The 20896-nt window shown below is 39.9% G+C and overlaps 1 protein-coding gene across 4 annotated transcripts in view; it reads left to right on the top strand.

Moving 5' to 3' along the window:
• Nucleotides 1-20896, top strand: part of RBMS3 (RNA binding motif single stranded interacting protein 3) — a gene marked incomplete at both ends in the record, with an annotated part of 445352 nt that overhangs the window by 38118 nt on the left and 386338 nt on the right. The window lies entirely within an intron of this gene.

Genomic DNA, 20896 nt, shown 5'->3' with positions numbered 1-20896 from the left:
AGATGCTCTGTTATGCTTTATTTCAAAGCCCTGACCTGTGCAGGGTGCCTTCTGAATGTCTCTGACCATCTCCTCTCATTTCTGAGCCCTCTATGGCAGATCTTTTGTCACGGGTTTCTGTAAGTGAGAGCAGAGAGGCTGTTGGCAAACCTTATGCCCTTTTAATATCTGCTTGAATGCATCTAAAGCAAATCAGGGAAATAATATTTATGTAGCATGGTCATGAAATCATTAGCAAGCTGGCTGGCAAATTAGAATTTTTAAAAAAGGGAAATTTAATTAAGTAATGACATAGTTGTAGTGCAGTTTCATATCCTCCTCCTAGACAAGCATTCGTTATGAGCTTGAGTAAATATTAGATATTTATCACATAGGATGTTAAATATTTAAATTTTCCTGTAACAGATATATATTCCTATCTGGTAGGCTGCTGCTCAATGTTGAATCAGAAGGACAAGTTTCTCTTGTTTTCTTGCTTGGGTGTCAACTTGTAACGTACAAGCATTGAACTCATGGAAAGTAAGATTTTGCTATTGTAATTTCGTAGTTAAGTGGCTACTCCAGGCACTGAGGCTTTTATTTCAAAAGAATCTTTTAACAGCCTGGTCCTGAAGAGTCTGGTCAGTGGCAACCAGCACCTCCAGCTGGTACTGTAGGGTAAAGGCACAGAAATTGTTCTGTTGGCTTTCATGGGACATCTCCCATATTGGCATTTGGCATAAGGGCTTTTCTGGAGCGGGATGTTAATCAAGCATGCTGTGAGCTCTCCTTGGCCAAACCAGCCATGGTCTTTCTTGTGAGTATCTGTGCATCCCAGCTGCCATGGTGTTACATGGCAAGCTTATACAATGACTACTTGGGTGACAGATGCAGGTCCAGCTCCGGTCTGGGAGTACATTTTGCTTGGGTAAATGTTGTAAGGCTCCAGATGTGTTGTCTTTCCTTCTGTTTACGTTACATTATGCCTCTCATCATTTTGTAGTCTCTAGGGAAGAAGCTGCAGGTGGTTCCTACAGTTCTTAGCCATGAAGCAGTTGGTCTAGGGGAGCTGGAGTCATCGCATTGCTCCTTGATTAGCAGATCTTGGTAGAAACTTAGATCTAGAGCCTTGTGACTACAAGTGTGCTTGGGACAGCAAAAGACCATGGAGCCAGAAGGAAATTTATTATTAGACCTTGTGCCTGGTTTGTAACTGTGCCACCAGCTGGAAGGGAGTTTGAGGTATGCAGCATGAGAAACGGCTTATGCTAAAACCAGACGGGCAAAGTAGAATCAATTGTGTTACATTGATGTCTTCAGCAAAGGTATTCTCATGTTGTCTCCCTGTTATCTTCATTTTTTTTTTTTTTATTTCGGAAGACATACACCAATTATTTGTAATTTTGAATGCATTAGGAAGCAGTCAAAACAGTGACAGCTAGGTCAGAAAAACAGATGCGTTCCTCCATTGTAATTGCATATGATAATCCTCTCCATTGTTGTTATTTTAAAGGAAATTATACTGATTTTAAATTAGTCTTTGATTTGTCTTCTGCGCCAGAACCACAGCCGAGTTATCTTTGCCTTAGAATTGACAAAACTGCACTGTTTGTCATTCAGTCATTTAGTAGCAACCCAGCAAACGCAATGCCGTTCTGCAGCATAACTGTATAAATCAAACACTAATATTTGCTACCACCTTTTAAAAAAGTTGCTGACATATTAGAGAGATGCTAAATGAGCCTTATTGATGTTTCATTCTAATTAAATACAAGGTAAATGCTTGGTAATTGCGCCTTTCATTAAAATGTGAATGTGTGATTTGCAAGCTTCCCGGCGCTGCCCTTTAAAACTGAAATATTTTGGTCTGGTGGCATTAAGTCACTATAGCTTAGCAATGTATTGGTAACTTAATAAGCTGCTGGCATTTGTTTTGGAGAAATTGTCCTTTGTATGCAAAGCTGTCAGACTGCTTGACTATATAATTCTTCTTCATGTGAAATAATATGATAAGGTTCTCGGTATCAAAGTGAATGCTTTACTGTGACCAGTGCTTGGGAACTTGTGCGTGGACTGGCATTGCTTCACAGCAGAAGTACTGTTTGGTGACAAACACGCTGATTTCTTTACATCCGTCTATCTCATTCACAAGGTAGACCACCTACTTTCTGCTGTGTGCTTAGGTCTGAGCAGTTGCATGTTGCGAAATGGAGCTGGCACCCTGGTTATTTTTGACATTGAAATGAATAAATGTTGAGCTTGCGCTATCAATACTGCAGGTGTGTTTATGCCTCCTACGAAAGCCCAACACATGCTGTTTTGTGAGAGGAGAAGATAGGGAAAACTTACATTCTTGCTTGCTTTAAATTAGGATCTGTATTAACGATTTAGACTATTGTGTTATGAGAGCATCGATTTCATCTGTTCCAATGATTCCTTTTAATGAAATTGTTCAAGGCTCAGTTCACCACAGAGGAGAGGCTGCTCTCGGCATTATTGGAGCCAAGTTAAGGTCACAGATCTTGGCTCTTCCATCATGAGAATCGTTCAATAGAAAACATGGATGGGCCAGAGAACAATTTTCAGCTAATTCCATGATTGCTTTGAAAGCAGTGGTGAAAAGCACAGGAGTTAATGAGTCTCTCCATTACTTACCCATTCCACCTAACTCAGCAAGCCAAATGAAAAAAAAAACCCTGATTTTTAACTGAAGCTGTTTTGTTTTTTTTTTAACTGTCCCCAAAATAGACCTGTTTCAGCTGAGGAGGAGGTCTGCCTCTAGTGAGAGGAAAGATCAAATGGTTGCAAGACTGACTCTCCTGCTTTCTGTTCTCCTGTTTGTCAGTGGCCTTGAGGAAGTCACTTCATCTTTATTTCTGTCTTCTCATCTGAAGAGATAATATTTTCCCACTTTGTGAGGCTTCTGACTTCACAGTGTTTGAGCTGCCTAAGAAAATACAAGTGCAATTAACTGCAAAGTATTCCTGTTGGCTAGCACAATTAAAATAGTGTTTCCTGTTCCTTAATGTACTTGTTATATGTTTTTTTTTTTTTTAAAAAAAAAAAGGCACCAAACCACCACCACCAAAAGCCACCAAAAACCCAACCAAACAAAAAAAAGTCAGTCCAGATCTTCTCTGTTTCTTCATATGATGCATCTGGCATAGGGTCCTTTAAAAAGAAAGTTAGGCAGTCAGAGAAGAGCTACACAAGTACATGAGTTATATTGAAAACCAGTATCTAAAATGTTAAAGAAATAATGTTCATCCTGTTACGCGCATGTGTGTATTTAATTGGAAATGTGTTGCTATATACAATATAATAATTATATATGTAACATGTTTTGCTGTATGAATGGATATAAATATTTATTTAATGTAATCAGTATCTACAACAGGTATAAAAAAGATGTAAGCATGTGTGTGCTTCTGTACTAATACATAGATAAAATTTAGTAGATAGAATAATAATTGGATGGGTACAATAATATATTTCAGGATGCCCTTGAGCAACACTTGCCACTTGAAAAGTGTTCTTGTAGGTTACTGCCCTGTAAGTGTCTTTATGGTGGCAAACTCAGAAAGCCTGTCTTCTAGGGCATCCTTTGTGCATTCCCTAGATAGCACTGATAGAAAGCTAATTTCCTTGTTTTCATGTAAACAAGGAAAGCTGCAATTCAGAGTGTTTTGTCTGGCACAGAAGAGACAAATGATAGTAATAATACTTACCTCTTATATAGCACATCTCAAACCATTTGGTCTAACTAGGAGTCACGCGCTATCAGGGAATACCAATTCCTTATGTGTAATCATGGCCTGAGTCCTGAATGCTCCCCGGGTCTTGGAGTACTGCTGCATTGTGGCCAAGGATGAAGACAGAGGCACTCAAAATTTAGGGTTTGCGTAAGGTGGAAAAGACAAGAAAATAATCCAGGATTATATACTTTGAGAAACATGCTTCCAGCAGATGCGATTCATTCCCTAACGCACCCGAGTTACGTTCTCACTTCCTTCTGCTACAGACATGGGTGGTTGAAAGATCCCTTTCTGCATAGCAGAGCTGGGCTGTAATCCTGACTCACATCTCCAGTCACAGCCCTGGCAGGAGAACGGGCAGCGGTAGCTGTTCTGGCTCGGTGCTTGTAGCTGGGGCACGGGAGCTCAGGTGGGCTCATCCGATGGTCCTGTCTTCCCTTCACCAAGTGTTTCTGCAGTAGCTTACCACTTCCTTACCATTTGTCTGTCTTTTGACCTATTCTGATGAGAAAATGGTCTCTACAAAAATTCATCTGGGAAATACACCGAAAAGTTGGGAAAGCCCAGAAAAGGAAATCTGCATTTTTAAACTGTGGCTTGTGCTCAACTCTGAGGATTTGAAGTGATCATACCCTTGCACTCTGCGCTTTCAGGAATGTGCAGCTTTAACAGTTATGTGGGAATGATGGGAGGGAAAAAATGCCAGGAAGGAGGGAGAGAACTCCTGGACCAGATTTTGTATCTTAACTGCAGCATCACTGATGTGAATGTGATTTCTAGTCTCCTCGTCTGGTCTTTGTAAGTGATCTATGACTTCTGCTTAGGCTGCTCTGCATTTTTTCCCTTGATGCTTCCAGACTCTTGAGATGCAAAGAAGTCAGCTCTGCAAGGAGGAGCTGACATGATGAGATGCAAGTCCTGAAAATCCTTTTTAGTAATAGTGGGCAGGGAAAAAAAAAGTTTAATGAGGGTCAAGGTATAAGACTAGGACTCGAGTATATGGGGGTTCATGATTACCGAGTGGCCCTTAGAAATAACTCAAGCGCAGTGTGGGGAAAATAAAGCCTTGCCAGTCTGGATTGCCATTCACCTCCCTACCTTAAACTTGTCTTGTGGAAGTAGGTCGAAAAGACTACTTAAGCTTTGTGGATGATCATACATTGCCTGCCTGTGTAGTCCTGTGTTTGAGTCAGCCTAAAACGTTAGTGAATGAGCCAGGCAAATACACAGAATAATATATTTTGCAGAATTTGCAGGTAACAAAGTCTTCAGTTCTTGATGCATGGCCATAAAGAGCTGAATGCTGTATACTTGTTTTAATCATACCTACTGAACTGCAAGAAGTGGTTTACTGCTCTTTAGTTTTTGAAGAAAGTTACCCTACATCATCATAGTTTTTTCCTTATACCACAGTTTGTCAACCAGCACTATGCACACATCAGAACATTCTCTAGATAACAATGGAGACAGACAGAATAATAAAGGTCTGTGAGTGTCTGCATATGAATTTCTGTATTAAATATATAAGGAACACTTTGCTTAAGAGTGCTGAATATTAAGATAAATATGACCACAGGATTGATACTTACCCTCACTATTGGTGATTGAGTGTTTAATAATGGTAATCAAGACTTACGCTAATTTACACCCTGATTCTTGGAAGTCACTCTTCCCAGTGGTACCGAATGCCTGTAGCTCCCCCTAATTTAGAGAGTGTCTAGAAGATGCTCAGTTTGGCTAACCTGGGTTCCGGGTGCGCTATGGACTTTACTCCTGGTAGAGTGTAGTGTAAATAAGTTGACTCCGAATAACCTAGATATCTAATTCAGAGATTGCTGCTTTGTTTTTCTTTTTTTTTTCCTGTTTGTTTGTTTTTTTGTTTTAAATACATTACTTTTATGACATCAGACTGGCAAGTTTCATAATGCTAAATTCTCTGAGGAGAAAAATAATTACAGGACAAAGAAAGTGCCCAGTGATATTGGAAATGGGGGGGAAACCCCAAACAATGGAGTTTAAGGGGCGAGCAAAGTGTGCCTGGTAATTGAGAAGTAATGATCTCAGTAGAATTTTGCACTGTGGGAATGCATCAATAGTTGCTTTGTTAAAAGCTAGTAACTGTAACTCATTCAATTAAGCTATTCCGTATACTTTTGTGTGCACACATGTGTGGATATGATGGGAAGCACAAAATGCAGTAGTCTGCAGTGTGCATCTGCACACGTGCACGTTTTGGACGGGACAACCACGGCTGGGCAGAAACCAATTTCTCAAAGTTTTTTCCAGTGAAGTATTTTTTTGGATCTGATTTCTCAGGTCCTGTTCTTAGTTAAAAGCTACTTCCAGGTGCTAGTACATGGCCACTTGGTTTTTGTACATGTCTGTCGTCTTATTTGCATAAAGACTGTGGCATGCAGAGAGACTTGGAGAAAGATTTCTGAGGTGGAAATGCATTTGTAATGAAACTGGCTCTATTTTCATTTCTTTGCTTGGAAATATGAAGTTTTTCAACTTGCCCTCTGTATCTGGTGCTTCTCAAGTGGGAAGGGAAACACCCTAATATAAGTATATAGATCTTTGTTGTCTTACATTGCCTTGCTGAGACCCAAATTTTAACTAGAAATATATTTTTTAGAATTACTACAGCTTCATAAAATAGTAAACTATTTTAGTTTTCTCTTAGTAGGTGAATATTTAATTCTTCCTAAATACACAAAGAGGTAATGTGTGGAGAATGAAATCATGTGAATGTGACTTATATGATCATCGAAGACTAACTTCTTTTTTGTTAAAATCCTGATTTATTGAAACTATCTTGCATTGAATAAACTGTTTAATGATGCATATGTTTAATTCCCTTTTTCGATCTTGTATTTATTGGTTTTCCTGTGCTAGCCTGTGTTACGCTCTCAGCAGTGCTGCTTGCTCATTGTACTCTTTTGGTGTTCTTCCACCAGCTCTAAAAATCATATAGTTCATCCAAAACGGTAATTAGGAAAGAAAAGGCTGTGATCAGCATTACTTGAACATGAGATGTTAAAATTAGAAATGGCACAAAAGTCTTCTGATTCATCGTATCAGGTGGCTTTTTTTCTCCTGTTGTTGAGAGGGGAGAGAAGTAAACCCTCTTTATTTCAGTGCCCAGCCTGCCTAACTCCAGCATTTGCATGTGAAGGACATTTCAAAGAAGAAACCAATCCTGGCAATTACTACGGGGGAAAAGAATATATTGGCCTCATGGAATAGAGGCCAATGAAACTTTGCAGTAAAGGAAGGCAAAATGGAAATGGAAGGGATACATAGGCTGTTGCTGGGGTTTATGTTCCATAAAAGAAAGATGCAATGGAAATCCATAATGGGAAAGTGGTTTGATGACATAAAAAGCAAGAGTCATTTTCTTTGAGGAGGACTGTCAGCTGAGTAAAATAGATTTACTCAGAACTGCCTAATTTAAACCAGGATGGGACCTGTCCTTTGAACTTGTGTCTGTAATCTTAAGGGAAAAATTCTTTTCCATCACTGAAAGAAACAAACCAGAAATCTAACTATATTATGGGGAAAGTCAAAAGACTTTAATATTTTGCTGGCAAACATTTTAGCAATGTTTGTAAACTATATATAGATTCTTGAGTCATATTTCTTAAATAATTGCTAGGCACAATTGCAGTCTGCAAGAACTTATAAAAGATATTATGAAATTGGAGTAGGGATGAATTCCTTGCAGATGAAGTTGCCAAAATAATGCTTAAACCATTTTACTATATGCATTTGAATTAAAATTTCACCTTAGAACCTTGCCGTAAAGCACAGTGTAGCATCATTCATAAAATAATGTTGTTTGATAGCAAGCTTTTAAGAATATATCTTATAAATCTGTTGGATTACACCAGTAATGTTTATGTAGAAAATATGTTCCAATATAGCCCAGATTTTTAGGAGACACAATTTGTCTGCGTGTTACTTTGCGTGGGTAATGCTTTGACTTCGTTATTAGCTCGCTGATGATATGGATGTTCTCAAACTGCTAAATAGTTTCAGTGCATTATAAAAAGCCTTCCTGTGGGATATTCAAAGGACTTGGATCCAGCCTTGATTATTGTTTTCACTGCTTACTCTATGAATGAAAATAGACATTGCAGATCTGTGTAAAAGTTGTAGAAATCCCTAGAGTTTGATCTTATGTATAATTGTTTTCTCCCTTTTAGTTGCCTGATGCCATTCAGGTGCTAGCTGATTTTACATACCAGCATTGTCAAGCATCAGATATTATGTTAAATATGTCATGAGAAAGTTGGTGACAAAAATGAGCTGCTTCTTGCTTTACAAACTTCAAATGCTTGATATTTTAGCAAGAGAACGGCTTTCTGTATGGCAGGCTGTCCTTTCCTGTGCGTGTTATTTTTAATTCTTAAGCAGCTGTAATACGGAGCAAAATACTGTACAATAGCAAATGGAAGCTGTTTTTTAAGCTCCGATGAGGTGGAGCTTCTTGTGTGGGTTTGGTATAGAGGGCTTTCCCAGCGCCCTGGGAAACCTCACCTGCCCCCTGGCAGCCTAGGCAGGCCAGGGCAAATCCGCACCCAGCTCCATCAGGAATGCTAGCGTGCTGTACTAGTTGTTACTGATAGCCGATGAGCAGGAATTACCTTGAGGAATGCCCTGCCAGGGGAGTATTACATACCGAGACCAGGAGAATAGTTAAGGCATTTGGGAAGCAGCATTTTTATAACGTAACTTTCTTGTGATCCAGTATAGAATCTAACCAATAGGGCTACAGCCCTATTTTATGTCTTCCTGCAGGATGGATACGTACATTGCATTGCCAAATAGCTAATTCATGATGGTTCTACTTGCTTTCCTTGCTTCCTGGCACCTGCCACCCCCCCCCCCCCCCCCCCCAGATAAAAAGCTTCCAAGGGAATATTCCAACAAATAAAACACCACCACCCAACTCTGACATAATAATAATGGTTAATAATAGTACTGGTTTTATATTTAATGACCAAAAACCTGATCTTGGTGTAAATGCTGGAGGTTGGCGTGTTGGTAAGATCTAGTACTGCGCCTTGGCCCTCCTGTGTGGAAACCAAGTAACTCGCAGTGACCCTCAGGGCGTCTCGCTGAGTAATGGTTTGTTCTGGGCGGTACTGGTGAAGCACATCACTTGAGTAACATCAGCATTGCAATGGAGCAGCGACAATGACAGCATCAACTATAGGAGGGAGTGTCCTGCCTTTTCCTTCTGCTCTCTTAGTGGATCTTTCTGCTTCATTTTCTCGCACATCTCTGCCCATTGCTTTTTAGTGTCTGCTGACAGATCTGTTGTCCGGGAGTTTCTTATCCCTTTTACAACCTGCTCATGCCTCCTGCCACCCTGGCCTCTGGGGGCAGCAGATTCCAGGAGCTTGCTACTGTAGTGTGAAGTTCTCTCTCATATGTTTTAAACCGATTATTTGCTAATTTCAACTATTGTTTGCTGGTTTGTAGCATGACGGGATTTGGGGAGTAGCAGTTCTGCATTCACCTCTTCCATTGCCCACACAGTTTTTGTAAACCTTATTCTTATTCCTGCCCACCCTCTTGCCAGCCATCCCCTCTCCAGATTCAAATATCTCAAGCCTTTTTAGCCTCTCATCGTAAGGGGCAAGCTGCTTGGGCAAACTTTGGGCAAAAAGTCTGACTTAAGGATGTTCTGTTTTAAACCAGCTGTGTAAAATTAGGCATCCCAAGCTCTGGTCCTAAGGGACTCAAATAAGTGGCCTGTTTTTCAAACTGCTAACACCCCAGTAGTTCCTGTGCAATGATTAGAAACTGCTGAATCTTCAGCAATTTTGAAAATTAGGCGAAGGATTTAGTTGCCCGAGGGTGGTATTTTCAAAAGAGTACAGGTTAGGCCAACACAAAGTGCTTGTAAGCACCTTGCTTCAGTGGCAGATTTAAGCATGTGACTTTACAAAAGCTAATACTTTTCTTAAAAGGATAGTTATTTAGTTGCGTAGAGGGGTGGATGGGATTTATGGAAGCTGAAGTGGGAAAGAAAATGCGAGGTATGCATACTTTCAGGTGCTGTATTGTTAGAAATGTTAGCTTTTGAGAAATATTTCTGAGAAGACGTGGAGAACGGCCAGTCTGGGAGGTTAATAACATGTTTTTGATCTGTAAATGTTGTTATGCCATGGTTAAAAGGTAACTATATTTTTCTTGTCCAGTAATCACTACTGGCTTAACTGCAGTGTATTTCCTTTCAGGACTGTGTGGTTGGTTATAGCAGAAGTGAGCTATTGACTGGAATCTTATCATTTATCTAGACTTCTTTTGGTTATTTGAAATGTGCCTGAGAGGTAATAGGTGGCAATTTGCATTCTTTTGTTCTGTGAATTTTACCTGACAGTCTTGTCTACAGGCTCTTTTGTAAGGTTTAAAGGAACACCAGGGATAGGAGAAAAAAAGCTGAGCAAAATCCTGACCTTACCGGTACGTATTTTTGTTGCATCAAAATTCTGCCAATTTAGAAAGGTTTCGCTGAAGCAAATGCAGAAACAGGAAGGAGCACAGCTCATCACAGAGAGGAAAAAGGAAAGGAGTAAATTCTCACAGCGAGGGTTTTTGGTTGTCTTCCTTCTCTGCTGTACTTCCATTTAAACCCATTTTTTTCCCCCTGTTACTTTTATGAGAATTCGAATGAAGGACAAAAATTCCTGTCTTCCTGAGACAGGACTTCCAGGAAGTTTTGGGTTTTTTTTTTGTTTTGTTTTGTTTTTTTGTTTTCATGTACCTATGAAAATTCAGAGTGTGTTCTTTAATTTAAAATCTATACGAAGATCTGCTTACAGTGGAATCTCCTAACATGTAGTTTAGCTGTTTAAAAGGGTATTGGGTAAAAAAATGTATGGCAACAGGATCTCATTAACCAAACAGATTTGATTTGAAGCCCTGATGCAGCTGTTGACAGCATAATTAAAATGATTAATTTGGGGTAGAAGAAGTACTTTGAACTAATTTGAAAAAATGGCTATGATCTTGACCATACATCTGACCGCTGTTAGGCAGGTACATAGAAATACTAAAAGGAAAAAAAAAAACCCCAAACCTGAAGAAGTGTTTTAGCTGAAGAAGGGAAGGCTTTGTCTCAGATTCCCGTTTTTTCAGACATCAAATATTTTCTAACAAAAAAATGAAGAAGGTAAAAAGAATGAAACAAAACCTGACCTGAACATATGAACAAAAGCAATTACGTATGATTTCTTTCCTAAACCTCCAGGGATTTCTGCATGTGCTATTTTGTCACAAAGAATCATATTTAAAATCATAATTAAGGCACTAAATATTCTTTGCATTTGCTTTCATCTACTTTCCTCATCTGAAATGCAATTGACTACATGTTGTTCGATGAATATATATGTATTTTTATATATATACACAGACATTATATACATTTAAAAAAAAAAAAAAAAATCTGTTTCTTTTTCTCCCTGTCTGGATCATGGTGGGAATTTCAGTTAATGCCTGGGGCAAAGTGCCCTGCAAGGATGTTTGGAATTCCTTTGCTCCCCATAAAGGAGATCTTTGGAATCTGTAAGAGGGTTAGAAAATACGTGGTTGTTCTATAACAATTGGCTTAACTTCTATTAGTTTCTTTTATTTTCCTGTTATAATAATTAAATGTATTTCATATGCTTCAATTATATCCTAAAATAAGAGCTGGGCTGCACTTTCTAGTTCTTAAACCGGCTGAGTTAGTCTGTCCCCCAGTTAATGTCAACTGTGGCACATGCTGTATTCTCATGGATGCTGTTATATATGTGCATTTAAGCTTATATATGTAAGCTTTCCTTTTGATTGGAGGTTTTATATCTCAGCATTTAATTGCTGAAGTCTTTAACATGGGTGATATTAATTGTTCACACAAACTGGGGTTTGCAGTTTATGTGGTATTAACCTAGTCAAGCATTTATTTTTATACTGCTTCACACCTTTGTGCAGGCAGGGTTTATAGGGCTGTAAGGTGCAGAGAGAAAATTACAACTGGGCAGAAGTTTAGCTACAGAAAGTGTTCAATTCCATAGTCTCTTAGTTTTTGTATATTAAAAGTGCATGTATGTTTAGAGTAGATGTTTAATGTTAGAATGACAGTTTTGTTTGAAATTTGGAGCTTGAGGACTAGCTTGTCACTTTTATTTCTCTCCTCTGGGCTTCTAGCTTCGTAATTGCTTTTCCTTACTTCTTATGGTAAAGATAAAACGTTTTTATTGTAGGGGAACCAAATGTTTTGCTTTGTAAACACAAAACCACACACACACTCCTCCTGTTGAGTATTCTCGACACCGGCGCTCTTCCCATCTGCATGGGTGTCAAGGCACGACTGGTCCATATGTGCAACATCCTTTTCTTTTAAAATGTGCGAAGAAGTTGCCAAAGCGAATGTGCGATGCTCCCAGTTTTCCTAGTCCTTCTGCCTGAAATTGAGGCCCGATGTACTCTGTATGCAAGCAGTTTTCTTTGGTAACGATTCTGCAGCCTAAATCTATTGTGTGATACCACCTTAGCAATGGTAACCTATGTATTTTCTGACAGGCTAAATGCCTGCCTAAAACATGTTAGTTCTGCTTTACACATTTAAGAAAAAAAACCCAAAAAGTGAAACCCCACCACCAACAAAAAAACCCAACCCCAAACCACCCAGATTTCTTGAACAAATGATCTGCTTTTTCTAATCTTGGACTGACCTTTGGAGTTAAGCCTCTCTGTGGTGTATAAATAAGTGGTGACCAATTACTCTTGGGAAGAAGGAAGTTTGATGAATCACAGGAAATAGTAAATTATGTGGATTCCACATTATTCCCAAGGTTGAAACAACTTTTTTTTCTCTTTCCCCCGTTGCACAGGGGCCCTAAAATGTCACCGTTTTGATGGGATGGTAGGCTCCGGTTACTTCTGGAGGGCACGGTGGGGGGAGTGAGAAGGGAAAGCAGAAGATTTCACAGTTTTTATCGCACTGTGTAGGTTAAATTTGCTCTCTTTGTTTCCTCCCTGGAGGGTGGAGAAAAACAATCGTGGTGTGCTAAAATTGTTCAAAAGCATACCAGCTATTTAGGGACAGCAAGCGATGAAAGTGGGGCCTTTAAAGAAAAAAAAAAAAAAAGTGTGCGAGGCATGGCTGTGGTGCTGGTAACCTATTAAGTTTTACTCTGCTGGTCTCCCATGATTTAAAGTTTCAACATATCCCTGAAGTGGTAGTAATATAAATAGTTAGGGTGGGGAAGGCTAAAATACTGATAGCAAATAGACTCCAGGATGTGAGAGCAAATGTGGAAACGGAGCCTTGTCCTGGTCTACTCTGTCTCTGTCTCTTTGCTGCTATTCTCTCTGCTTCCTTGTCAATTAAACTAATTGGTGCTGAAGATATTTCCCTAAAGGAGATCTCATACTAGGGCATTTCAGGCAAAATCATTTGCAAGACTTTTAATCTAGTCAGGATATATTAATAGTATGCAGGGTTTTTTATGCGTGAAGGGAATGCTCTGAAATGGCTACATTGTTCATGGTCCATATAGCTAGACAAAACACTCGGCACTTACTGTCTCCAGAAAATGAAAGTTAATTTATACAGCGTAGCAACATGCTTTGTTGTGGAGCCACATTAATATAATATAGTTTGAGTTGCAGGAATTTCTACCATTTGATTTGGTCTTTTTCATAACAAAAGTAACTTTTAATGTAAAAGAACTTCCTTTCCATTTCCTCTCCCTCTTTTCGGTTTGCTGTTTGTATGTTTTATATCAGGAGGTCTGCGACCTTCATTTTACTCATATGTCTGATATCTGCATTGTGCCACTAAAGGTTTTCATTCTGCATTTGCTCTACAATAGAATTTATTTGTGGTGTATGGTAATAAAGTATGTTGGAAAGAGGGTGTGAGAATGGTACTAAAACTGGTGTATCCAGCTGGAATTTAACACACCACTGAGGGAGTTAATTTAAAAAAAAAAATAATAAAAAAACCCCCAAAACAACAAACCAAAAACAAAACAAAAAAAAACCAAAAACAAACAAAAAACAAACACAAACCCCAAGCCCTCTAAATTAAATTACAAGCAGTTAATTTTTTAGATGAACCTTTGTGAAGTTGATTTGGTCACAAAATTTCATTGTTTGTTTATCTTCAAAGACATAAATGGCTATTTTCTAATAATAGCATTAGCTTACAAATATGACTGTGCTTGCCAGAGGTGAAGTCTGCTCAGAAAGGCCTCTGCGCTTAAGAGAGTGCCTCACTGTGATCAAAGACAAATGTAGGACAAATACCATTGCTTAATTTTAAATGCTTTTTGCTATTGGTGTGTGTTCCTCAGTACCAAGGATGCATGCGATGCTTTATAAAACAGCAAGACGGTATCCATATTCTGCAGAGCGTACCGTGGCTGTGCTTGTGCAAAGCTGTCATGTGTTTGCTGTCAGGCTTACCTACGTGAAGAGCCCCAGTAAATGCTTCCAGCATTGACCGTGTGGTTGGAAGCTGGATAAGTGGGTTTTAGTCGCTGCGTGAGCGGTGTTGTGAGAGCAGTGCAGCTTTCCACAGGGTAAATGCCTGGGGCAAATGTGGTACTTGCAGTAGCCTTAAAACTGTTCTCAGTTCAGGCATCTTTGCGGCATCTTCCACAGGTCAGCTGCAAGGCTTTCATGCTATCGCACCTCTGGGATGCAGCGGAAAGGAGCTGATGTGGAGACTGGAGTCTTGGTCTAAAATGTGAAAAACTCCACAACTTTAACCCACTCGCAGGAGCTGGGTTTCAGACTGTTTGAGCATGGCTCTCAGGGGAAAATTGCAGTTCCCACCTGTGTGACTTCCCAAGAGCACTGCAGCGCTGACCTGACAACACAGCGCTTTTCCTTTTAGGTGAGGTACTTGGGTTAGGTGCCTCCTGGTTGAGGCACGCTGAAACCACTCTGTCCTGGGCACTCACCCATTGCAAGTCACCAGTCAGAAACTGGAGCAGTTGAAGTCGAGGAAACGACAGCGAGGTAGGATTGCCACAATTACCCACTGGCTTTTCAGAAGCTCATTTCTACTTCAGTGCTACCACCACTTGGGGACATCCACTCCAAGTCATTTAGAAAGCGACCCAAAGGAGAGCTGGAGGAGTGGGCTAAGGAGTGAGGTGTGTTACCTGCGGAGCTGGATGTATACAGGGCTTTCAGATCTGTCCATTTGAAAAATTGGCTGAAAAATTGACTTGCAGTGAACCAAATAAATTTAAAGCTTTCCATCTTAGTTAATGATTCTTTGTCCTTTAATGTAAAGATGCTTAGATCAAAAAACCCCACCTTTTCTTCTTGGAACATCCTATGTGTTGCTCAATTCTGGATTTGTTTGGGTTTTTAATACTTAAACAATGTCAACTTCAAGTGAACTCTCGAAAAGTTTAGTGAAAAATGTGGAGAAGAACCTTACCATTAAATACATTAAATATTTCAGTTAATACAGCAGCTGAAACCTTTCCTTCACTGAAATTGTTACCTGCGTTTGAACCATGGATTGTTTCTGTTTGTATTACAAAATACATTTTCCAGTGTATTTAGTATTGATTTCCTCCCCCTTCCCTGATCTAGCTGAAAGTGTTATGTGCTTATTTTTATTTGGACTTGCAGGTACATGATTAGCTTTCTACAAACCGTGACTCAACTTAATCCAAGGTCAGATCAGTTTTCAGGCTTGCTGGGGCTCTCAGCGGGCATTTAAACCAATTTTCACTGTGACTGACCACTTGGAGAGAGTTGCAGGCAAAGCTGGGCAGGAAGTTACAGAATACCTCTTCTTCCAAACTTAAGCTTTTCCCACACAAGCACCTACCAATTTCAACAAAACCCCTTACGTAAACATTTCTGAGATGCATGATGAGCTCTCAGTTGAGAGAAAGGAAGACTGTCCTCCGCATAGCCACTAACACCTTTTTCGGCGTAGTCAGCTGCAGAGAGGACAATCACAGTGCAGTTTCCAGGTGCTTTCCAAGTTGGATGTGGGCCCTAGTTTCTGGGTTTCCCGCACCCAAAGCTACCGTGTTTTCCATCTCTTAGATTGGTTCCATTTTGTAGAATTAAATATAAAACCATTCAAGATGGACTGGCTCTCTGACTGTGTGGATCAGGTACTTACCATGGCACACACAGCAGAATGACCTCTGTTGAATCCTTCCATTCATTTGAGGAGTCTGGAAAACAGCTTTATTCCAGGGTGGAACGTCTGGTCGTTGACTGAGAGAGAAAAGGATCTGGTGGAGGAATGACATGAGTTACAGGTTTGTGCTAAAACTCCCCCCAAAACACAGACATGTATTAGCAATGCTTCTTTTTTTTAATGTGATAGAAAGGATATCTAGAAAATGTTGGGGATGGGGGGGGAGAGAAGAGCTGGAGGCAGAGAGGCAGGCAGCTCAGCACGGACACCTCCCAGCTGCTGCCCTGCGATGGGGCAGCCACCGAGGTGCAGACCTGGCACACAGAGAGCTCTGAGCCAGACTTTGCTCCACTTCTGAATGCTCTTGGGTACCAGCCGCTCACAAATGCTCTCCATACGGCCATCTACTGCTCCTCAGGAAGACAGGTTGTGCTAGCCATGCGCGAGCAGCGCTCATTGGTAATATCGGTGAACTCTCTCTCAGGCCAGGCAGCATGTTTTTACTAAAGAGCGTTCTTGATAGCCTATTTTCTTTGAAATCTAAGATTTTACCCTGTAAAGGAACAAGATCGGTTGTGGGAAGGGAAGTGCATATATATGTACAAGTAAGGGAACTTTTCTTTTTGTTCCCCAGAAAAATATTTGCTGCAAATACTTTCCCCTGTTTCTTCATCTCTAGAGGCTGTTGTCTCATGAAACTTGAGGTTTCAGAAACCTCCCAGTAGAATGAGAGTTGGAAAAAAATTTCTGTTTTATTGTATCTTCTTGTTGTAATGGGAAAATGTGTGGTTGCCAGCAGACAATTTCTTGGTGTCATCTAGTCTAATCAAAGTGTTCTATCATTGGGCTGCTTTCACAAGGAGTCTCATTTGGCTCTCTTTCTCCTCTTGGAGTAATGACAGCATCCTTTCATTCCCAAATGACACCCAGAAGTCCCCTGCTATTGAGAGTCAGACAGCAGTGTAATGCCTGTGACTTTCACACAATCTGATAAGTATTCATAAGTCTCAGGTTGTTTCTGCTTAGCTGGCGCGTATGAAAAGTGGCCACTTATGGCGGTGAACTGACAAAATGTCTTTGTAACGAGAATCTCGCAGTCAGTTTCTATGGGGCGGGGGCGGGGGGGGGGGGGGAATAGTGAATGTTCTTGTCAAATGGTTTAACATGATCTCCACTTCCGGGCATGCCTCGCTAAACAGAAGTCATGCGGTGAAGGGGAAGAGAGCACTTTTGATGTATGTATTATCTAGTCTTCAGCTATGGTGTGAGAAACGCTTTAGCCAGCTTGTCTGTTTACCCAGCTAAAAAGCAAATCAAGGTTACCCATAATTAGAGATGGTTGAAGAAGAGGGTGTTCAGATCTGAGTCTGGATTACAGGCAAGCTGCAGTTCGTGTTTGAGGCTGAATGATCTTGTCTGGCTTCAAGGGCACTGAAACTGGAGATGTGCAATTCTCAGGAGCGTTTTGGCCTCAAACGGCAGAAATGCACGGTGTGTTGTTTATAACTTTCTCGTGAGTAGAAGAGAAATTTTTGACTCAGAGTTAGCCCCTGGTAGCTGACCTAGAGAATTTTATGCTCCTGTCCTCTCTGTAAAGCCATTGTTTAATATTTATTGTCATGATACGTGAACTCTGAGGAGGCAATGAAGTGCCTTTTATGAAAAGGAGCAGAGAGCTGTTGCACCAACCCTGATCTTTTGTTATCCATGGGGAGATCCTGTGGAAAAAAAAAAAACTATGTGGCTTTATTGGAACTCTGTTTTCTGCCACTGGCTCTCTTCCTTCTCTGCTACTGGATGATTTATGTGGATTGTGGGAATGTTTCTTCTCTATTCTTGCCTCCCCAAAGAACTAGGATTTCATCAGTAAGGAGAGCAGATATAAACATCCATTTACAATGTGAGTGCATCAGATCTCTTTACTAGATTTCAGAAAATCTAATGCTGGGATCATTCGTTAGGTTTCGTGAGTTACCAACATCACAGTAATAGGACAGATCTGTCATGAACGTGCAGTTTAGATCTCGAGAGTAAAGGAGAAGAGCATGAAGACTTCCTGCCTCCCCCTACCCCACTGCCCCAGCTATTTGGATGATTACATCTTCACATCTAAATATGTGAGCATGGTCTTGGAATGCTAAAAGTGGATTCTTTTCAGGTTTATAGATTAATCTAACAAAGAGGGGTTAACAGTCAAATAGATTTGATGGTATCTATCTAAATGCCTTTTTACATAATTTATACTTTGCTAGCTATAAAAAGATGCTTTGGAAATGATTCAGAAAGTCCTTCAGGAATAGTCCCAATCTCTGCAGCCTTATTAAATGCATACAGGCATGTCTCCCAGTGAGAATCTCAAGCTGTGAAAGTCATTAGAATAATAAATTAAACTTCTATGTATACAGGCATTTTAAACTTCAGGTGAAAATTCCTTATATGCCATGTTCTAATTTTCAACTCGAGGGCTAAAGAAACGAGACTTTGGAACCGATGAGTGATCTTCTGCAAAGTTTTACATGCATAATGAGTCACTGGGCTGCTCTGGCTCCTGAAACACGTTGCAGAGCTTGAGATGTTAATGCTTTGAAAGGTTCTTTTCCTTTCTTGACTCCTAGTGCTGCAACAGCTAAAAATCTAATTAAGGGGAATAGACTATTTAATGGTGGAGACTACACAGCTAATAACAAAGTGCATGTTACTATTTTGGATTGGTTCCTGTCATCACTTTCTGTTAATATTTTAGTCGATATTATATTGTAAAATGGACTCCCTGCATACATTGTGTAATCAGGATGACAAAAGGAAATCATCAGGTTTTGCAACTGGAGAAACATCACTTAGAAGAATAACTCAAAGAATCCAAAAGTCAAGGAGCCAGTGGAAACAATTCTTTCATGGAAAATCTCTGAGACTAGTGCCTGCACAAGTCTGCAGTCGACTCTGGATGAAAGGCTAACTTTGCCTTTTCGTATTGATTTTCCAAAAACATCTTGCTCATGTTAAATTGCTTCATTTGATGAGTGTATTTGCTTAGATGTTCCAAGGTACTTATCAGCCAGTTTATGAAGTGGGAAGAACAAAAGGACATACTTCATCTTCTGTCAAAAACTGATGTTTCTAGGACCACTAGAATTAGCTACTGGACCTGAAAGATTTCATCTTTAGCCATTCTGAATCATTGAATGCATTTCAGAATATTTGCCAATGCCATGCATGTAGGGGAAGGGGGGGGAGCACAACATGCATGAGAGAGCACAAATACATGAGGAAAACAGTAGAACAGTTGGAGAGAGGTTTGTAGGAGGCTATAATCGTCATCTTCCAGTTAAGAATTGGATATATCACCTTGACTAATCGATACGGAGTGCTCCCTCATAAATTTCACTAAAGTTACTTTGACTTTACTAGAGAGAAAAAGGTATTTGTGTTTAGACAAAAGTTGCAACTTCCTCCGTGTCCAAAATTTTGATTTTGTCGTAATGGGAGAATTCAATTCACGAAATTGATCATTGTGAGTTGAAGGACACTGCATAAAAGCTAGGGAGTGGAAAAATTAGAATTTCTTGCTTGATTGTGTGTTTTTTAAATGTCTGGAGGTTATGATTATAGAGGATGGATCCTCTGATGGATCTCTGATTAGAAATTTCTTTCTTCATTGATAGCTTAGGCTATGATTGCCAAAGAAAATTATTTAGTCAGAAATAGTCTGGCAAATAAAAATTAGAGAGGGATACAACTTTAACTGAAATCAAATGTGTCTTATTGGCTTCAGCCACAGCCAGAAAATCATCTTCACAATGTGAGTGTGGCCTCTCACTATGCTTGGGTTGAGGAACTTAATGAAGAACATTGTGATTCTCTCTCACAGAAATTGCAGGAACTGTTAGAAAAAAAAATCTATATGCATGAGAGTTTTTTTTTTGGGGGGGGGAGATTAAATACTTTCCAAATGATAACATTGAATCCAACTCCTGCTCATGCTGCAGCAAAGTATTCTGTGGCAACAGCTGCTGCTCAAACAGCTAAAAACACTGAAGCATCTATTTCAACACAAATAAAAATAGACCTAAAAATGCTTAGTCTGAACCTAATTCGAAACTAATCCAAAACAAGTGTATTCTGGGAATTGGTTGTATTCAACAACTGATCATTTTTAGCATTTCATCAAGCTATAGCGTGAATGAAATATCTACTATAGAAGTACTGAAGAACCTACTCAATCACAGAGCAAAATCCCAAGGTGGATGGAACAAATGGTAACAAGTAGTAGTGTTTCCACCGATTTTCAGTGGACTCTGAACTCATCGAATGGTGACTATTTGCTCAGATTCCTGGCCTTTTTTTGGCTTGGGTGAGCAATAGCAATAATAGCCTTAACGTGCATTTGTTTTCCTTGATGTAGATCTTTCAGGATTTATATATGTAGCCTTTTTCACGCCGTCCTCAAGTCTGGTTGAAAACCAGCCTCAGTGGAAGTCCATTCTTCTTCTTCAAAGTCTTTGGGAAACATCCCTCTCTTAGGATACCTTCCAAGAACAATAGGGGCCACTTGCACATTGACTAATTGCACCATCAGCAATTGAACAAAAAGGCATAACCTGCTTTCAGCCAATTTCTGAGTTCCAGATGTGTACAAATCTAGTTCCTCAGGCTTTTCAAGGTGGGAGGGAAAATTTTACCACTTTCTTCTTTCCTCTTCCTGCTGCTTCTTTCCCTCTGGGAAGAGGACTCAACATATTTCTCAAAGAATACTTCTTGAGTCTCCAATTAAGAATATACACAAAAATTTCCCATAATGGATGTGATTGCCTGTAATTGTAATGGCAGAAGAAAAACAGCATCCCATTTCACATTGCTCTTTTGATTGTGTCATGGTCTTCTGACATGAAGAGGCAGGGAGAACATTTTTCCCAGACATAAGTTTCTTGAAAGATCTGCTTTGGTTATCTTCATCTGGGCCTGCAGAACTTAGATTGCTAGCCCTGAG

This window comes from Platalea leucorodia (assembly GCF_965183815.1).
Source record: "Platalea leucorodia genome assembly, chromosome: 1".
Taxonomy (NCBI): domain Eukaryota; kingdom Metazoa; phylum Chordata; class Aves; order Pelecaniformes; family Threskiornithidae; genus Platalea; species Platalea leucorodia.
Note: the sequence above shows the minus strand (reverse complement) of the source record. Positions and strands in the feature narration are given on the sequence as shown.